The sequence below is a fragment of the Eptatretus burgeri genome, chromosome 1 (assembly GCF_056783735.1).
Source record: "Eptatretus burgeri isolate ZD-2024b chromosome 1, Ebu_testis_v1, whole genome shotgun sequence".
NCBI classification, from domain to species: Eukaryota; Metazoa; Chordata; class Myxini; order Myxiniformes; family Myxinidae; genus Eptatretus; species Eptatretus burgeri.
The window spans coordinates 99,993,409-100,010,108 of NC_140961.1; the positions used below are offsets into that span (position 1 = coordinate 99,993,409).

A 16,700-nucleotide genomic window follows, 5' to 3' on the forward strand; every position below is an offset into this window, starting at 1 on the left:
GAGCTCACTGTGCTCTTAGGAACTTTCAACACTCGAGAAATTGTTTTATACCCTTCCACAGATCTATGCCTCCTCACAATTCAATCTCAGATTTCTACGGACAGTTCGTTAGACTTTATGGTCGAGTTTCTGCTCTGACATGCATTCAAATGTGGGCCCTTTTTTTTTCGAAAGGTGCGTTTTCATTTTAAATAAGTTTATAAAAATATCTAAAAACAAGTTTCACTTTCATTATGGGGTATTTTGTGTAGATTGGTGAGAAAAAATTTAAATGTAATCCATTTTAGATTCAAGCTGTAACAACAAAATGCAAAAACGACAAGGGGTGCGAATACTTTCTGAAGGCACTGTATATTTGACTCGATCTGACTATCTGACGTCCAACAGAGAACAGGCTGAAAGATCGGTGTTGGGGTGATGGATTTAGTAAGATGGCGGTAGAGTAAGATGGCATTATTTCAGGGACGTCATTATGCCATTTCCTCTCGTGCTACGCTAGTCATTTATCATTGATGTCTCAATGAGAATTGCATTTTACAACTTAAAAAAAGAACGACATAACATGAAAAAGAAAAAAAGGTTCCTTGGGAACATAAAACAAATTCATGCTGTTTTTTGGTGAATAAGCATGAACTAAAATGAATTCTGGGTTGTTTGGAGTAAACAAAATGTTTCTGGAAGAAAGAAAATTGCAAAAATAATTTGGTGGGTGGAGGTCGTGAGGGGAGTTTCTTGGACTCACTTCCCAGACAGTGAGCCTGAAGCCGAGGAGCCGCAGAAAACTCCGTGGAAAAACAAGTTGCTGAGCAACCACAGCCGCCATTTGAAATGCTTAATTTCGGTAGTGTCCAGTGTCCAAATCCCACTTTACGTTCTTGGCAAATTAATCACCCCAGATAAGGGCTGTGCTTCCCAACACCCCACTGGTGTCCAAGAAGAATGGCTGAGCGATACCGTAAGTGGGACGTTGGCTAATCCCTGACCATGATAAAACGGCGGTGCAGAATTTCCTGTCACTATCACACACTATTTTCTAACCCAGTGATCTTCACTATTTTTGAGAGGGGGACCACTTTTACCAATAAGACATCAGTGTGAGAGCCGTCACATCGCCTGCAGGACTCCGTGTAGCTGTTATTCGGCCTCGCCCCGACGTACTCTTCTTTGTTGTGGTTAACTGGGCTGCAAGCTTAAATGTTGGTTATACAGCCATTTACTGATGTACTGTAGTTATGTTAGTTTTATGCTTCACGTTGGAACACTCATTTGAAACCATTGCATCAATTTGATAGCATTTATGGTGGATTATGATGGGGGGTGTTTTCACATTTGTGTATTATAGGCTGCACGTCAAGGGCCGCACTTTTAACCATCAGGGGCCGCCAGTGGCTCGCGTACTGTGCAATGAAGAACAGAGGTCTAACCAATGGAAAGACGTGATCGGGCAGTTGGGAAAACAATTTATCGAGGGATTAGCAAAGGCACGCAAATACAAGGCAAAAGAGTGTCACAAGAGAGAATATCTTACCCTTAAGCACATAAGCCCGATTATTCAGTCATCTTATCACAACTTTCTGTACACACAGTCATCGGAAGTATTCCTGGAGAAGGAGAGAAGAAAGGTTGATAGACAGAGAAGCGAAGTAGGTGGGATATGGTGTCGACCCTGACCCCACCTATACATGAGCTGGATGGTTCACGTGGTAATGAACAGCATGCGTGGTGCAGTTGAATGAGATGTGCAGGTGGGACGTACAGTGTGTGCAGTTGCATGTCGTGCAAGTTCTGAAAATAACTGTTGTAGACTCTGTTGACACTCCACAAAACCAGGTCGAGTCAAAGAGTTGCATGCGAAGGTGGGTGTAAAGATGTAAGATGCATGTTTAAGACATGTAGGGAGAAAAGTTAGCACTGAAGATAATGTCTGTTGATTCTTTTAATGCTCATTACTTTGTGGTTGGTTCTTACGAAGTCAGCAGAGGACATATTGTCAGTGAGGAGGTGGTAACTGCGCCAGACAGCGTGTGTCTCCATGCCCATTCCGCTTCATTCTCAGCATTTGGTTTTTGGTGTGGCCCACTTCGGACTCTCCACTTGATCACAAATCAACTCCGAACTCCGAGGACTGCTTTACTGAACTTCTCCACTGAGCTCTCCAGAACTGAACTCTCTCGGAGAACTTTGGAACTGAGCTCTCACATGAACTTAACTCCTCCTCCAAGAACATATTTCTCCTCTGAACTGAACTTCTTTCATGAACTTAACTGACTTTGAAATGCCGAGCATCTTATTGCCCACATTCCTGTCGCCTCACATCTGCTTTCCGTGAGCCAGCCACTCTGATTGGCTGGTACGCTACATTCCAGTGATTGTGATTGGCTACAGGAAGATGGCGAACAGGGCTGCTGGTATCTCGGTAGCATGGAAAGGACAGCGTGGGAGGAAAGGCTGTACAGTGCGTCTGACACTCAAGTGAATGCCCAACCGTACCTGCGCTTGCTGTGATTAAAGTGCTGCTGAAACAATTGAAGCGCTGCTGAAACAGATTGATGTTCGACCAAGTGTTCATGTTGTGGGTTGTGAAGTGAATGTTGTGCGTGGTTTGAGGCTGTAAAGTGTTTAGAAGTGATTGAGAATGAGGTATGAGAATGGAGTCTGAGAATAAGGTTTGAGTATGGAGTTGGAGAATGAGGAAGAGAACAATGGGGATAATTCTAACTACATTCACAATGCATCCTTCCCTTCCACTAATATGAGGGGGAGGGGTAATTTAGCTCAACAAAATGACTGCAGATATAACCACATTACGAAACCTCATGTGTGTTGGATGTGTCTCCCTGGGGTCTTCTGAAACCATAACTATATAACCATAACAATATATGTATATGTTGTTATGGTTTTGGAAGACCCCAGGGAGACACATCAAACATAAGATATATCTATATGTGTATGTATGTATGTATATATATATATATATAGTTGTTCAACTACCGTCGGCAAGGCGACAGGTTCAATGCAAGTATAATTCAAAATTGCACTTATTATTTTCTTAAAAGTTGAGGCTCATGGAGGAGTTAGAACATAGAATGGACCAGGACATACCAAAACAAAATAAACAGAAGAGGGAGTGTGGGGAAACACATGAACAGCAGGGTTGTGGGATAAAAACAGAGGGAGACTTGGACAAATAAGGGATGTGGAGAAGATTGAGGGGTAGAGGAGGTCACACAGGGTGGATAAGATGGATAGAGAAGCAAACTCTCAGGAAGGAAAAACTGGTAATTTGGAAAGAGCTGGCCTTGGGGAGGGTTAATGGGGATTGAAAATATCATGGTTTTAGATGGAGGATGATCTGAGATGGTAGTGAATATCTCTTCTTGAAGACCTGGAGGGAAGAATGAGATTGAAGTGAGTATGGAAGTTTGAAGAGGGACGAAAGAGTGGAGGTGAGCAGTGATTCTGGATTTTGCGAGTTACACTAAAAGAGGGTTGCAGGTGGATGGAATTCACCCTGCAGAAACTTGGGGGAGTGGGGGGGGGGGGACAAAAAGCATAGAAAGATCAGTGGGTGAAAGATCAGGAGAAGAAAGGAGGTAGTAGAAGACAGGGAGACCACCGACCCATCTATGATGTGAGAATGATAGGGCCATAGACTCAGTTTTATTGCGGGAGAGTCCAATGATCTTGAAGGCCTTTGAATCCATGGTTTCAAACTGAGCAAGGTGTGAGTAAGGGGCACCAGAACAGAGAGGAGAGACCAAAACTCCATAAAGCTGTGGGTGAAGGCCTTGAATGTTAAATGAGTTAATGTGTCCTAAGGATGGACTTTACACAACGGAGGCTGTCCAGTCAGCGACTGGCATTGGGGGCAAAGTTAGAAATGTGATTTGTGCAAGAGAGATCATTGCTGACAGTGAGACCCAAAAGTATGAGTGACTGAACTTCTTCCAAAGGTTTGGAAAATACAATAGATGGGAGGGTTTGCCAGACAGTCCTTTCAGAGAGAGAATGAGAGTGTGAGATTTGTCAGGATTGAAAGACATATTCCAAGTGTTTGACCAGCTTGTGATTTTGTCAAGGTCTGAAGAGACAGAAGAGGCTGCAGCCTGCCTGTCTGAAGGATGAGGGATGTCACAGCAGAGGATGGAGTCATCAACAAATCGATAAAGGGGATTTTCCAGACAGTCAGAATGATCAATGATGGAAGATTAGGAATAGAACTGGGCCCAGAACACTATCTTTGGGCACTCTAGCTTTGACTGGGAGAGGAGATGAGAGGATTCCATCGAGAGCAACTCGTTGGCTACGAGAGTAGTCGGTAAGCCATGTGTGGTGTTTGCCTTGGATGCCATCGGCTTTCTGCAACAAACTGTATTGCCGAGACAGGCGAATAATTGGTGACAAATGCTGTGAACACTTACAGTGTATCAGCACCAGTATAAGTGACCCATCAAAGCCAATAGCACGACATTTCAACGTGCTATTGACAAGATGACAGTCTGTGGAATCTCTCTCCACCATGGCATTATAAAGACCCGTAGAGCTATCTCTCTCCATCATGCCACTATGGAGAACTGAATCTTTCTCCACCATAATACTACAGACATCTGAATACACAAGGAAGAGAGCGAGAGGATTATTTTCAAACTTGGTACACTTGCAACAAATGGGATCGACGATTGTTTTCCTTTCCTTCAAAGTTTTTATTTATTTATTTCTTTGCTTTTGTCTATTTCAGCCTTTTGTTTTTCTTTTCCTTCCATTCATCTTGCTTTCCTTAATTTGACATTTGCATATTTTGGTTGTTTTATGTTTCTTTATTTTATTTTTCTCTTTTTTTTCTTCTTTACCTTTTTTTTAATCTATCTTCATAATTCCATATTATTTATTAGTTTTCCATTTTATTCTCACTTTTAAACAAATATATTTATTTATTTATTACTTTCCTCCTTTAAAAAAAAATCCTGTTGATTTCCTTTGTACTTCTGAATCTTGACCCCTGCTCCTCTTAACCCAACAGTTAATTGTTTTTTTTACCCTTATTGTTTTTCCCCCTCTTGCCGACCAACTCTCGGCTTGATGTAGACTCGTCTTACATTGTTCAAAATTAGGTTGTACCCCAATCCGTTGACATGTTCAACAACATGAACCATTGAATACAGTGACCACAAAATTCAGTTTGTATCTGGTTCACACAGTCACTAGCATATATCTGAGAGTATGATTAAATGCATGTACCTGGAAGTCAATTTCAAAATTTGCTGCTGAGCATTTTACACCAATTTATGAAAAGAGCCAATGCCTTCCTTGATTAAAGTGATAGATAGTCTTTGGCCGAGAGCTGTGTTCTTTCATTCATAATTCTTTCTATGGTTGAAGGAAAATTCTATTGCCAAACCAAATTACGTATTCAGCTGGCTGTTTTCATTAAAACAACATGTATATGAGCCTAATCATTCATCGGCTTGAGTGGTGACATTCAGGAACGACTAATGAGATATAAAAGAGGTATGGTTTCTTTCACAGAATGCAAATCTTTTTTCATGCATTTTATTCACTGGAATATGATACGTTTTGATATCACTTTGCAATACGTTTAATAGAGATTGTGGGTGAAAAATACTCTTTTATGGACATTTCTGAATTTGAATTAACTGGAGTAAATTTAAATAAATTGTCAGCATGCTTTTTTCAGTGAAATCTTTTTTTATTGTTTAGCAAGGGCATAGCAAGCCATCATGAACAATCGCGAACATATTAGCTCTTCGCTTTACATTCCTTAATTGGTATATTTAATACGTTATTGCACAGTTAACGTTTTATTACTCACCTTACAGTTTTGTCATTGCAAACTAGATAAATAATGGAATGATAATAATCAAGATATTCTGATGCAATCTTTCTTGGGTGAAAAGCAAGAATGCATCTGGCTAATTGCAAAACAGTATAGATGGCAAATACTTGATGAAAAAATTGTTAAAATAATGTAACAGTTTGTTTGTTTACCAGAGTGGTGATGGAGATGTATACTTGGAGTGGTATGAGCTAATAAATTACAGTTGACACTCCTGAATATGAATATCTGCAAATTTCAATTCTGTAATACGAATACTTTGTGATTACCATAATTCAGTAATTTGATTATAATACTGTATAGACCATAGTTGCTAATTTGAATGTGGTCACTTCTTGGAACCATCACTTTAATGGTATAGCATTCCTGTACTGTGGAAAGGGGGGGGGGGGGAATCCATGGCTAGATTGTATTAAGACTTTAATATCATGGACTGTGTTAATCGTGTAGCTTAGACTCCTCTTGTAAGAGGATATTCATCAGACGTAAGTCGTCTTGTAAAACATGCACTAAGGCAGTGAGTTGTAAACTTTAAAACAGATAGAGTAAGATTGCATTGAGTAAAACCTTCTGTTTTCAGGTGAGGCCAGCGAAGGACTTGGCCAGAAAGGCACATGGCGAGGGCTTCTTGCATTTAAAAGGAAGCAGCACAAACTGTTTGGTCAGCACACCACAAGCCATGGTGGGAAAGTTTGCTTTTTATACTTTGTTGAATACTTTTTACTGGGGCCACCCCATGAGGTGGGATGACTTGGAAGATGACACCTCTCATAAGCAGTGGGCATCCAATCATTGGACCCACCATTGCTGAAGGTAGTCCCAGAGTTTACGAGGGCTGTGGCCACACTTTGCAGGGCGGTTGGAGCTGGACCTTCAAGGGAGAAACATCTCTCTCCTCAATTTTAGGCTCCACCCGAGGAGGTAATTTTAGAGAGATTGGACAGTTTCTTATCATCCATCATCGTGATCACTTCTCATCGCCATTCTTTGTGCCATGAGCCGCACTTCGACATGTGCCATGCCAGCCTTGTGACACATCATTCTTCAGCCACAAGCAGCTCATGTCAGCCTAAAGACCTTACCTGTTCCACTTTTCATTGTTCGAATCTGGTATTTATCAGTGCCATTAGTGGGCTAGGCTTTAATTTTAATTGTGCATAAGATTGCATGTCCCATCATCACTATTTGTGTCTGTCGACCACCATATCTATACTGTTTATTGAGCATCTTGTCTTTCATTTTCCCCAAATACTTTGAAAAATGAACCCCCTTTTTGAATTACAAAAGGCGTCTTCCCATTTTCCTACCGTCCCATGTGAACACCACCAGGTTAGGCTTCATTTGGGTGATCCTTGAGGAAACGTAGTAGCCATAATATTGAACACGGTGTAGTAAATTTAAAAAACATTTCATCATCTGCAGGGGTCTTATACCCCCGGCGAAGTTGGGCCAGGTTAACGGTCCATCCGATGTGACAATATAATTTAGCTGCGTCCAAATTCAAAATCGGCCTCCATTCACTTGTGCTACTTAACTGTGCATTATGCTCTGCTCAGAGCTTATGGGGACTCACACGAAGAAGAGACATATGAAAACAAAGTTGAATGCAATAAAAAATTAAGAGATATTCTTAGCTGTAAAAATTATGAGCATCAAATGATGGGGATCGAGATTAAGCTCTTATGGTGGATGGTGATCAATAGGCATCTCTATTTTGGACATCAGCTGGAGCTCCAGAAGTGGCTAGAAAATGAGTTCAACTCCACCATCTAGGGGACCACTGTTCTGTGATGGTTTTTGATTGCTGACAATGTCACCGACCTTGTGCTAAAAGTTTGACTTCAAAATCCTGTCAGTATTTTTGTAACAGACAGAGAAAGTTAGTCGTTTGGGGTAAAAAGTGCTCATTTTAGAGTTAAGTGTCAGGTTCATGCCTTAATAAAATCATCCTTGGGAATTTACAGGTATGGGATTTGGTAAGCTTCTTGACATATTGTTGATTTTGGAGCGCTTAACAGCACTGCCTTCTCACGGGTTATATAGCCGGCTAGTTTGGCACAGGTCTCGGGTCACGCGCCTAAGATCACGATAGCAAAGTACCCCTGTGCCTTGCCAGTTGGGGATATACCCTGTTTACAGGCTGGGTTTGATCAGAGACCGAGCGAAGTCTGCCACAATCTGTAGCCAGTTTGGTTTCAAATACAAGTCGAGCAATTGTTCTTCAGCGTGACACGATAAATTCAGTGCGGCAAATTTCGTATGAATCAGCCAGATTTAATGGGTAAACATCGGGGAACACGACACAAGCAAAACGTTCGCGATAACGTTATAACTCATCTATAACCCACCCTTATCTAGAGAGCTATGGACACGGGTTTTGCAGGGGGGCCCTAACAAAATAAGCCTTAGGCCTGGACAACATGCATACAAGACACGGAGTACTTGGTGGTGCCTCATGGACGAGAGGAAAGGTGTGGAAGGCACAAATGCGGCTCGTAACAAGCCGATGTCGCCGGATTTGAGCGCCCAGCCCGAGCATGCAGCGTGGCAAAATGGCGGCGACGTCCTCCTATCGGCCCAGCCCATGCACGCAGCCTCGGTGCGTCCAGCCCCTGTGAGGTCGACGGCACAAGAGTGAGAGGGTGAGAGGGTGAGAGGGTGAGAGGGTGAGAGGGTGAGAGGGTGAGAGGGTGAGAGGGTGAGAGGGTGAGAGGGTGAGAGGGTGAGAGGGTGAGAGGGTGAGTGTGAGTGTGAGTGAGAGTGAGAGTGAGAGTGAGAGTGAGAGTGAGAGTGAGAGTGAGAGTGAGAGTGAGAGTGAGAGTGAAAGAGAAAGAGAAAGAGAAAGAGAAAGAGAGAGAGAGAGAGAGAGAGAGAGAGAGAGAGAGAGAGAGAGAGAGAGAGAGAGAGAGAGAGAGAGAGAGAGAGAGAGAGAGAGAGAGAGAGAGATATCCGGTGAAAGGAACCGTCTCCTAACCTTTCAGCACGGGCTTTTCGGACCACTTGGACGCGTGAATTGGTCCAAGGTCCTGGTTTGCAGCAGCTCTCCGCCAATGGGTTGCTGGCACGTCTTGTTGACTGGCTCTGTCAGGGCGCTGGGTGGGGCTGGTTAAGAGGGGGGAAGGAAAAAAAAGGTGGCTCTCGGTACACCACCACTGTATGAACACTGGACCACCTGCAACACCTTCCGACACACATTAACGTCCAATTACCGAACAACCTGGCTAAACATGCATTTAAGGGGGGATCTGGGCTAATCCTATATTTAATAACCCACTAAGGGCCAATTTCTGCAACAATATAATGGACCTCTCCCAACACAAAAATTAGCAAATCCAGGGTTGCCACATGATGCATGAGTGAAATGTGAATTTCACTGAATTGACCGATTTATCGGTGTCCTGGACCAACTTCACAGCCCCATAACATAATGTTGGAAACACTACCGGTATTGTGAGTTTCTCTGCTCTCAGATATATGATGAGGACTCTGTGGAAGTCGAAGTTCACAATGCAAGGATTCATATGCGCTGCATGGGCACTTTGTCAATTCTGCTAGATTGATCCAAATCATGATTCCAATACTGAATTCACACCCTCATAATATCGTCCCAGTTGAGCTGCCAGCTATGAAACTTGGTTGGCTTCAAGATATCCATGGAAACTTTGCATATGTGAAATTAATTGATACTGTGGTTGCCACACAATACATGAGCAGAACGTGAATTTCACGAGATTGATCTAATTATCAGTACTCAGGACTAACTTCGTGCATCCATAAGATCATCATAGAAACTTAGTTTTTAGAGTTCACAATCGATTAAATCCCATGTGCACGAACTTTAAGTTGGTATTATTGAGAGAGACGCCCTACTTCGAGAGATACTTTCATGAGGGACTCAAACACTTGGAGCGAAGAATGTTAAACAAGATATTTCGAGAAAAGTGTCACATAGAACAAATTAGGATCATGTGTTCTGATATTTAAGAGGATGCAGAACCAGATCCTCACAGTATAATGACATGGTGATGAATATAGATGACACATCAGGTGAGCAATATGTACAAATTTCAGAGGATCAAGAGCAAAATGGACAGATTGAAAACAGCAGATGATGTGGATTGGAACAATCAAAGAACTTTACGATGACGCGGAGTGGAAACTTCAGCTTTACACCACACATTAAGGCTTCAACGTGCGAGAAATTGGAAAGTCACTCAGTAACATGGCAGTCCTCCTCCGCCTTAAATAAATCCGAGTCGTCGATGAACTGGTGATCTTGAGGCATCTCCAAACAGTTCTAACACTCCTTGCATCCCCACCAATCCGTGCAAGATAAGCCAGACTTGCGGCAGGAACATCGTTGCTCTTCACAGCGTGATTTTGCACAGTTGCAGTGTACAACTTCTAGTAAGTATCAGGTGTAGGTTTCTGCATCATCCATTGGATACGTAGCTCATTTGTGATGGGAAGTGAAAAATCTAAACTATCTAAGATGCAAGATGATACTTGCAGAAGTTCATCAATAAATGTCAACAACAAATGATGTTGAACCACTCACCGCTCAGACTTGACAGATTCTTCAGTTGATGAACCTGCTTGGGATACAATGCCTCTACAGTACTTCAATACAGTACTGTACAGTACTCTTCAGTACTCTACAGTAATCACTCTGTTCAAGCTGGAGTGCCCCAAGGTCATGTTCTGGGCCCAGTTCTATTCCTAATCTTCCATCAACAATCATTCTGACTCTGGAAAATCCCCTTTGTCGATTTGCTGATGACTCCATTCTCTGCTGTGACATCCCTCATCCTTCAGACAGGCAAGCTGCCGACTCTTCCCTCTCTTCAGACCTTGATAGAATCACAAGCTGGTCAAACACTTGGAATATGTCTTTCAATCCTAATAAATCTTGTACTCTCACTCGCTCTCTCTGAAAAGACCATCTGGCAAACCCTCCCATCAACTTGCTTGACAATCCTCTTGAAGAAGTTCACTCACTCAAAGTTTTGGGTCTCACCATCAGCTCTGATCTTTCCTGTAAAACCAAATTTGTTTGTTGGCCTCCAAAACCAGCCGCTGACTGGGCATCCACCATTGTGTAAAGTCCTTCTTTAGCAACCCTGAACTTTTGACAACCAACCTACATTCGCAGCTTGATGGCTCTGATATTTCTGCACTTGATATTTATGGAGTGCTGCTCTCCTCTCTGGGCTGGCACCCCTCCCTCACACTTGCTTAGCTTGATGTCGTGGAATCCATGGCCTTCAACATCATTGGAATCTCCAGCAATGAAGCTGATTATACAGCCCTATCACATTCACATCACAGACAGGTTGGTGGTCTCTCTGTCTTCTATCAACTTCCTCAACAATCCTGTTGGAGAGCCTCAGTCACTCATACATTTGGTTTTCAACATCAGCGATGATCTCTTCTGGAAAACCACATTACTGAGTTGGCCTCCAAAGCCAGCTGCCAACTGGGCATCCTCCATCATGCATACAATAAAATACTTTATAATAGCATATGGAAACTGCTCAAAACTTCCAGTCTATTGATTCTAATTTTCTATATTTCGCTGAGTATACTTTGTGTGGTTGTAAGCGATACCAATGAGATATGCTGAAAGTCTCTCTGTCTTCTCAAACCTCCTTTCTGGATGTGCACTCTCTGCTCTTTCATTGCTCTGTCTCCCCAGGTTTCTGCAGGGTTCACACGGTCCACCACCGATCCCCTTCTGGTAAAACTACCCAAGTCCAGGATCACTGGTCACCTCCACTCATTCGTTCCTCTTTTTCCCTCCTGTGGAACCCACTCCGACTTTCTCTTCAATGTCATTCTTCTCTCTAGGTCTTCAAGCTACTGTAGCTGTTTACCACCATCTCAGATCATTCCCCATCCAAAACCATGAGCTTTTCTACAACCATTAACCCCAACTCCCCCAAGCCCAGCTCTTTCCAAATTTCCATGCCATGCACAGCCATTTCTTTCCCTCCCCCCTCCCCCCAACCTGTTTTATTGTTCCATTGCCATTTCATCCCCAGCTTCTCCCATCTTCTTTCAGCCCCATTCTTCATGTCTTTGAGCTTGTATCGAGCTTATTCAACCACTGTGCCCCTCTCCTTTTCTCTCTCCTGCTTCCCTCGGACCTTCTTCCTCTACATCCCTCCACCATGCTGTTGGTGTTTCCTCCATTTCTGCTGTTCTTTTTGCTCTTTTCATGTTTCTGTTCTGTGCTCTAGTTCTTCCACCAACCTCAAACTTGTATACAAAAAAACATACAAGCCAAAAAACAAGCACCTCCAGCAAAAGACTGCACAAGGAAAAGACCAAAATGCACTCACCAGCTTTAAGTCTCCACTTGGACAAGACATTACTTCGTTGTTTTGTGGGACTTCCTCACAGAGCAAGCTGCCTTTTTGCAAATAATGCAAACTGCTGCCATCAGTTGTTCCGCTGATCGAAGCGATGACGCTGAGCGGAGCTTTTTCTGTTTGACTGGCTCAGCAGAGACATCAGACGTGGATTCCTCACTCAGCATTGATTTGACATCAGATGTGGATTCCTCACTCAGCATTGATTTGACATCAGACGTGTTTTGATGAACATGCTCACTCGGCCTTGATGTGGACACACTTTGTGTCTGTTTAAGCATCCAAATCCCCCCACATTGAGTCTTTTTTATTGATGAAGTGTTGGTAGCAGGTGGAGTGAAAACCGGCTCAATGAGGGATGTTGGGGAAATGTTCGTGCTGCTTTGAAATTTCATGACTCGGTCCGTCACGATCAATCCATTTTCGAACACATTCCACATACCTCGTCCACGTCTGCACCGTTAAAGAATGTGCATTGTCATTCTTGATGACACAAGTGCATTAAGCACCTTAAATCGGATTTTTCTTCCGACATTCTGACACCTCCAGCTGAAATCACAGATCCACGAGCACTGCCATTTTGACCAGTCACATAATGAAATTGAGCAATCCGATTCGTCCTCATCATAGTCCATCGTTTGAATCGCAACGCGAGTGGCGCGAGTGGCGCGGTTGGCCAAAGCACAGCGAATAAATAGTGCAAGGTAATTTGATAGCAAACTTTTAAACTGGCATTTTTCAGATGTCAAACTTATGGATCAAGCATGAGTTACCAACTTGTCAAATGATACCGGAGTCATTTTTAGTCCCGCAAATGGTTGAAAGGGTTAAAACAAATGACACTTCAGCTATCGACCGAAGAGGGTATTTCCTCGGTAGGACCCTGTACCAAAGTTACTTCTGTTTAATTCACTCAGTTTTGCATTTCAGCTTTCTTTACTTCCAGTGCATCTCACTGTTACAGATTACAACAGCACAAAGTATGCTCAGATAAATATTGAAAATTAGGATCAATAGAATGGAAGTTTTGAGCAGTTTCCATCTTATATATTATTTCTTATATCTGCTTGAGCACCAGCGTCCAGAGCAGTCAGGCTTTACACCAAAGAGGTCAACGATTGACCGTATCCTTGCACTTCGTGTCCTCACCGAACGCAGACGAGAGTTTCGGCAGGGGCTGCTTGCAGCCTATGTTGATCTCTGTAAAGCGTTTGATTCAGTGAATCGGGATGTCCTCTGGAGGATTCTTGGTCTTCGTGGGGTGCCACCGAAACTGATCGATCTGATGTCTGAACTCTACTCTGGTACTGAGAGTGCTGTGAAGTGTGGTGGTACCGCCTCTGACTTATTTCCAGTTTTTACTGGAGTTCGTCAGGGATGTGTACTTGCCCCCACACTTTTCAGCACTTGTATGGACTGGATTTTTGGGAGGATGTCGGAGAGATCAAGTTGCGGTGCATCGTTTGGCAATGTCAAGATCTCGGACCTTGATTTTGCAGATGATGCAGTCATCTTTGCGGAGACTTTAGACATCCTCTTGGGGGCCCTCGAGGTGCTGAATGAGGAGTCGGAGCCGTTGGGATTACGGATTTCTTGGGTCAACACAAAGATCCAGGCTTTCGGTGACATCTTGGATGCTGCTGTCCTGTCTGTGTCTGTTTGTGGTGAGGATGTTGAGGTCGTGGATAGATTCACTTACCTTGGCAGTGATATTCATGTCTCCGCAGGTTGTGAGCCGGAGGTCAATAGACGTCTGGGTCGGGCCTGGGGAGTCATGGATTCACTGGATCATGGGGTGTGGCGCTGCCGGTACCTGTGCGGGAGGACGAAAGTCGGAGTCTTCAGGTCCTTGGTACTTCCAGTCTTGCTCTATGGGTGCGAGACTTGGACTTTAACCAAGGATCTGAGACGGAGACTTAATTCCTTTGGTACCAGGTCTCTTTGGAGAATCCTTGGCTATCGCTGGTCGGATTTTGTGTCCAACGAGTGGTTGCTGAGAGAGACTCGGATGAGATTTGTTACCTGCATAGTCCGTGAGCGTCAGCTGCGGCTGTATGGACATGTGGCTCGTTTTCCTGACGCTGATCCTGCTCACCAGATTCTCTCAGCGAGGGAGTTTCATGAGTGGAGGAGGCCAGTGGGCCGACCACGTGCCTCATGGTTGCAGCAGGTTGACCATCATCTCAAGGAGATGGGGATGGGCCTGGCATCTGCCTGGGGGATGGCCAGACGGAGGCCCCTGGAGTACCGGCGGAAAGTGGACGCAGCGACGCGCTGTTCTGGCACATGCTCCCATACCTGACCTACCCTGACCTGATATTATTTCCGAGTTTGTGGTTTCGTGTCGTGCTATCTTCGACTTTGTTCTGTGCTCGAGTAATGTGATATTCGGCTTATATTATCTCAAAGACCATATGAGGTACATGGTACAAAAAAAGTAAATAAAATGGTTCTGAAACAGAGAAATCGTATTCCACTTACTGCATTAAAGTAAAATTACTACTGATACTCTGCATCAGTTCCTTTCTCAAACACACCCACCCCAACATGTCGCGCAGAGCGCGGGTTATGCTAGTATGCTATTATAAAGTAGTTTATTGTATGGCTTCAAGAGTTTTTTGGATGATGGTTGCTGGCAATATGGCATTTATCCTAATATTTTTCATCATCAATTAAAGTCCATGTATCTCGCCTGATATATAATCCAAGATGATGAAATAACATGTTGAGCCTTTGTTTACTATTCGTGTCAGCTCCATACATTTGAAGTGAAATTAGGGTGAAGCATCACCTCCAGCAACATGCCATATCCAATTCGTTCTTTCTCCTTCACTATAATTTTGAGTGCACTTAAAAGATCCCACCCCGTTTGACCTGTTTAAAAAAAGAAAGGGTAAGTCTAAGTGGCTAGTAACAAAAGCAAATGTCTCAACAATTGCAGAGGTCATTTGTTGAAGGACCTGTATTATCATCATCATTTCAGTCCTTAAACCTCGATAGAGCTTTACTGAGGAGGGCTAATTACGAGATGTATTCAAATCTACTCGTATGTAGTACCCACATGCACATAACAATACTTCAGGACAGTGAGAAAATACAAAAAAGAAACTGCCACTGAGACACGCTAACCCTTACATTGCCATCAGCTTATTGCCACAATCCTTCAAGAATCCACTGCACTGGAAAGAAAGGCTCCCAAACCGGTACACAAAATAAACATCCAACCAACACACCTTACTTGCATCATACACACACTCCCAGGTGCACACACACTGGTATTCACATGCACACCTTATCTATCCACAGCAGTAAAACAACTCGGTCCACTTCCACAAATTAAGAATCCAGTACTGTTCATGAAATTGCCATCTTCCCACATTTCACGTCAGTCATTTGATGCATTCAACAGGAAAAAAGCTCTTCAAACTTTTACCGCATTGACCCTCGTTTATAGCATGCGGTTGTATAATTTCTATTTTAGCAAGAAATTAGCTGATTTAATTATATTCTCACATTGCCCTGATGATCCGAAACCTTTCGGTCTAATTTTATAACCAGACACTTCCAAATACCCTCAATCAATGTCCTCAACTTATAACTCCATTCCCTAAAACTGACAAGTGCTCTACCTTGTTTATTGCTGATTTGCATTGTCTCAAAATAGCATGTCACAAATTTGAAAGAAAATACAACAAACCTCGATCACATGCTAACTATCTGTTTTTCAAAAACAGCTGTGATCTCTGGGGAGCACAGATCACTTGCCAAAGCAAAGTTCTTGTATTTCAGTGTCTATATTGGAAATAACTTCTCAAACATGAAAGCTTTGTTGTCTGGCATTGATTACTTCTAAATTGGTTTCAAGCTCCTTTTCCAGTGACCCCACTGCTCTCTCTCGTCAAGCAATTTGGTGCGACCTTTCAGGACAGGATTGCATGTATTCATAGAGCACAAAGCAAACATGATCTGGTTCCTCCACTTCATTCCTCACCATTTTATGCTTCCTCCTGTTTTATACTTCTCAACTGCCAGTCAAGTTGTTATCCACTTGATCAAAAGCACCTTTTTCTTTTCTGGGTCAATTAGTGCCATCTTTGTTTGTTTCTTTACTTTCAGTAGTTCTCTCTCCATGATAACATAAATCATGAATTACTTGATTGCATCATCCACAGTTATTTCCTCATTATAAAAAGCCATATCAATTTCCATCTGTAATAATTAATCAAAGATAAAGTGTATGTGTGTATGTGTGTCAGTGTGTGTCTCCTCCATAACTCAAAAAACATGAAACCTGGTGGCCTGAAGCTTTGCATGGACACTAAGAGACCTCCCAGGTGGTGCATGAATGAAAATTGGGTGTTTGGGTAAATGTAAACACCCCTTTTGAAGATAATTTAGGGGGAGCTCATCACGAAAACAAACAAACAAAATAAGCCTGAGCAACATGGCCTCATGCCATCTTGATCAGCCCTCTG

At 43.0% G+C, this 16,700-nt stretch overlaps 1 long non-coding RNA gene across 2 annotated transcripts in view; it reads right to left on the bottom strand.

Annotated features, from left to right (window-relative positions):
- Positions 1-16,700, bottom strand: part of LOC147035051 (uncharacterized) — a 164,576-nt gene that overhangs the window by 104,281 nt on the left and 43,595 nt on the right. Inside the window, exons 4-5 of one of the 2 annotated variants that reach the window (XR_015061195.1) lie at positions 8,829-8,956; positions 5,707-8,466 (exon numbers count right to left, since the gene is read on the bottom strand). The exons of the other annotated variant lie outside the window; for it this stretch is intronic. This is a non-coding gene — a long non-coding RNA (uncharacterized LOC147035051). Of the gene's footprint in view, positions 1-5,706; positions 8,467-8,828; positions 8,957-16,700 lie in introns of those variants that run through there. 2 annotated transcript variants of the gene reach the window in all.